The 4,448-nt window shown below is 40.5% G+C and overlaps 1 long non-coding RNA gene across 1 annotated transcript; it reads left to right on the top strand.

Annotated features, from left to right (window-relative positions):
• Window positions 1-503: 503 nt before the first annotated feature.
• LOC114777005 (uncharacterized) lies at window positions 504-3,548 on the top strand. Its single transcript, XR_003745871.1, has 3 exons — window positions 504-684; window positions 980-1,038; window positions 3,346-3,548. It is a non-coding gene; the product is annotated as an uncharacterized LOC114777005 (long non-coding RNA).
• Window positions 3,549-4,448: the final 900 nt, after the last annotated feature.

Here is a 4,448-nt window from a genome sequence, read left to right as displayed (position 1 = left end):
AAGTGGAGTTTGAGACCACTGCTCTATGGTAATGCAGCTTTGAGTTATTTAATTTGGAATGTTAACTAGTTTAGTAAATCAGTATGTTAGTTCTGTTGGTATTACATGAACTATAGAATGTTGTTAGTTGTAGTAACTGTTTATTATCTGCGTCTAGAACCATTCTGAATGTAAATTCAGGGGGTTACAGATGGTCCCGTTTCCTTCCAGGCAACCACCAGGCTTTGGAAAGGCATCGGATTTCTAACAAGGAAATTGGGAGATGCTTCCATCCTCGCTGCCTGATGAGTTTATTTTAATCTGCCAGGATTTATGAACTGAACAATAACTTGGAGTGCCAGAACACACACACACTCATTTCCCATTTTAGGTTTTAATCTGTTAAACTAGTTATATTTTAACACCCTTGTAATTATCACATTAGTTTCCATCCCGAAAATGAGATGAACATGTACTGAGACAGAGACGTGAGACTGTGGGGAGAATATTCAGTGTCAGATTACACTGCCGGCTTTTAACTGTGGAAAAGAAAAATGAAAATTAGATGCTTTGCTGCATAGATGCAGATGGAGTTAACCTTCATCTTCAGTGGGGTTTAATGTAGTATTCATGTGAATAAAATGAGCTTTAATTCCACCCCCCGTGGAGTGGGCCAGGGTCCACCGCGGACGACACAACATACAGGTAAAAGTGTTCTGTTTTTTTACACTACAGTTCAAACTTTGTGGATCATTCAGTATTTTACTTGTTTTTCGATTAAAAGTATAGAAAAATTACTGGGAAGATAATAAATAGTTATGGACAAACATTGAAATAATGATGTATTCAAACCCACATCTGTTGTGTCATAACTATCTTATGTACTAAGATTATTGAAAGGGTTTTATAATAATCAGTGATTTTTGGGTCTTTGTCACAGCATGCACATCAGACATGCACTCAATGAAATGTGTCCTCTGCATTAACCCCTCCTCTGTAGGTGATGAGGAAGCGGTCCCAAAATCAGAGAGTTGCCGGTTCGAATCCCGAATCGCCAAGGTACCACTGAAGTGACACTGAGCAAAGCACCGTCCCCACACACTGCTCCCCGGGCGCCTGTCATGGCTGCCCACTGCCGCAGTAGAACAGTCTCTTGTCAGCAGCCATCAGTGCCATGGAGCTATCTGCCTGCTCTTCCTCCTCCCAGGAAACACCTCGCTTCACCTTTTCATGTCCAGATAGCCATTAGTATTCTGCCTGTTTCAGATGCAACTCTGCTACACTCTGTACAGACCCAGCGTATGTTAACCCAGTACAGCAGCAACAGCTACTGCAGCCACGTATTTCTGTCATAATGTCCATGTTATAGTGTCCATGTAATCAGGTACCTGATATTTTATGTTCCCAGCATGTAGATCTTCCTTCGGTTAGTTCCCAGTCACCCCAAGAACATACTGACGATGTATAGAAGCCCCTTCATTTCCTAATTTCGTTCATGATGATCCTTTAGAGTTTGCTATGTTGAAAATGGCTCTGCATAACTTCATCATGAATCTGAGAATAGCCCACTTCCATACAAACATGCTCTGACAGCCCTTCAGCAAAGATATGGGCAGCCCCACCACTTAGTATTGAGAGAAATAAGCACAATTCTTAATTGACCTCTGGTGCGCTCTGGTGACTCCAAACACTTCAGGGACTTTGCAGTACGGAGTCGGGTCTTAGTAGGCCTCTCTCTGGACACTAATCAGGTAGCTGCAGAGTCAGGCAGTTCTTCACATGTACAGCAGCTCCTGGCCAAGCTCTCTTCAGACCTCATGGCAACCTTTGCCAGACATGCCCGCACAGCGAAGCCGGATACCTCCTACAACCTTGTGGGTTTTGCAGGTTGCTTGAACAGGAATCTGAGTGCCAGATGGTGGCAGCTCAAGAGAGTCAGAGACTGAAACGAGAGCTGAATTTCACTGGGTGGAGACCAGCCGGTGTGAGAAGTGTGATTTAATTAGCTCGGAACCACGTCAAAATATGGCAATGACTTTGCTGAGGGGCTGAATGCAACATCTAGTGTATATATCTACGAGGTGTGTCTATGGTAAAGAGTTTTGCGCACCAAAGGAACAGAAAATATGTCACATGACATTTCGGTCATGGAAAATGAGAGAGAGAAACACTTAAATGCAGATTATACACAATACTAACAGTCTGTATAATGTTTCTCTTTCCTTACATTTTTCTTGCCATTATAAGTGATCTCAAACTCTGAACCGTGCTGTGACCAGACCCTCAGTAACGTTTGAAGGCCAGCACTGTATGGACAGTAGATCATTAAATCATCTGCACACGTCAGGTTATTGATTATAGTTCCACCGACTACACATCCATGTACACATTAAAAAGAAGAGATGACAGAACACTTCCTTTACTAACCACATGACAAACATCAAAAGGACGGACACACAATTACCCCATTTAACATACGTAGACTGATGAGTGAATCAAAAGGATAGAATCTTAATTAAGGAGTTGGGGACCCCCTGTATTGTAACGTATAAATAACGTCTCATGAGTCACACAATCAAACTCTTTCCAGAACCTTCGGTACAGAGTCTGAATCCCCAAAAATAAGGATTTTAAAACATAAAATTTTAATTTAAAATATAAAAAAATAACCATTAAGATGACAACAGGAACAATAAGTCTCATAATCCACAGCAAAAAAAATAGATAAAAAAACAAATGCATGAATTTGGATGTGATCTTTGTAGAAAATCATACAGATTCTGAATGTCCAAAAAATGAATCTACTGCTGACTGTAAATAAAATGCTAAATATCTAAATGCTAGTCATGAATTTGTAATGCTCTTCACGATTCTATCTATTATTAATTTCCATTTAATTTGACCAAATTGTTCCTTCATTTTAATGTATTAGGATTCTTTAAGGCAGGGGTGTCAAAATCGTGTTTCGCATCCTGTGAGATCACTTTAAATATTCGTTATTAAGGCCCAGCGATACAAAGCGCTAATAACACACAAACTTCAGATTCTCAGCGAACTCCGTTTTTCAGCAAAGTGTGTATCTGTAATTTTTACGTCATTAGGGCTTCAAAATTCAGGACTTCAGTGTCACCAGAATTTCTTTGAACTGAAAAAACAACCAATCACTACATCTAATGAGTGTTTAGTTGAACCTGCTAAAAAATCCTACCTGCTTGAGACTTTTTTTAGAAGTGTTCACCAAAAAAATACCAGAAGTGTATCTCTACCCTCAATACAGATTTTTAATATCAAATTTGATGTGTAATATCAAGCTGTTTTTATTCTGGTTGCAATTTTACTGACTCAAACTTTATGTTTCTGAAACAGATATCAGTGATAATGAAGATGACAGTAGAAGTTCCTCTTGGACACCAGGGAACACATCACTCAGATGGCTCTCTACTACATTCTGCATGGCTATACATCCCTCCACCAGATTGTGAAATTCAAAGTGCCAGGAAGAAAGTATGAACCAGTGGTGGAGATGAGGAGGAAACAAGGCCCACGGCTCCCATTCCAAACCAAGATGTCCACATGACCAATATTTCACACTGGCCAATAATGTAATAATAAAAAAGGGAAGGTGCAGGGTTCCTGGGTTCACAGGAATACCCAAAATTATGTGCAAAAATGCAACGTACACCTTTTATTCCACAGCAGAGAATAACTGTTTTTGAACATGTTGTTTGTTCATTTTTACTTATTTTATGATACATCAAATTTGAATTTAATCTCATGAAAAACAAAAAAGGCCTGTTATGGTTCGTTCATACTGTCAAGGCTGATCCAGGGGGTGCCTTCACTGACATGGGGCTGGAGCTGGAAGCAGACTGTGGGGTGAATATACATGTGGGCAGAGCTTCATGGAAACAGGGCAGAGGCAGAGGTGATCTGGAACAACTTCTGTTTGCCATGTTGATGCTCATGCAGCAGGGCAGGTATGTGAAAGAGTTCAGTAGCAGGCAGCGCCCGCACCGGCAACAGGTGGGAAGAAGTAGCAAGTGGTGGTCACCGTGGTGATGTGCACGCTGCAGCAAGGAGCCAGGCTGGAGATGGGGTTAAGGAGACTAGTTGTGGGGGTTCCTGTGTGCGTCCCTACCGACAGTGATATGTGCCACAGCTACAAATAGAAAAACAGGCAGAAGATTTTTCTGTTCAGTTATATTTATTTTTCCAGAGGCATTCATCCTCCATTCATATTTAATATTACTCAAGCATTAAATAAACACAAAACAATGTTTATGTCTTATTTCATCACATGAAAAATAGCCCATCATTTCGATATGAGCAATTATGACTGGAATATCACAGGTTAATATTCATAAACCAGCAAGGAGTCACCGCGCTCAGCTCACATTATACGTTCAGGTGATATATTTCCCGAAATATGAGTACATTCTGAGCACAAAACAAAACTTTATCGTCGCCAG

Source organism: Denticeps clupeoides, unplaced genomic scaffold (genome assembly GCF_900700375.1).
Source record: "Denticeps clupeoides unplaced genomic scaffold, fDenClu1.1, whole genome shotgun sequence".
Lineage (NCBI taxonomy): Eukaryota > Metazoa > Chordata > Actinopteri > Clupeiformes > Denticipitidae > Denticeps > Denticeps clupeoides.
This window is presented reverse-complemented; position numbering and strand designations above follow the sequence as displayed.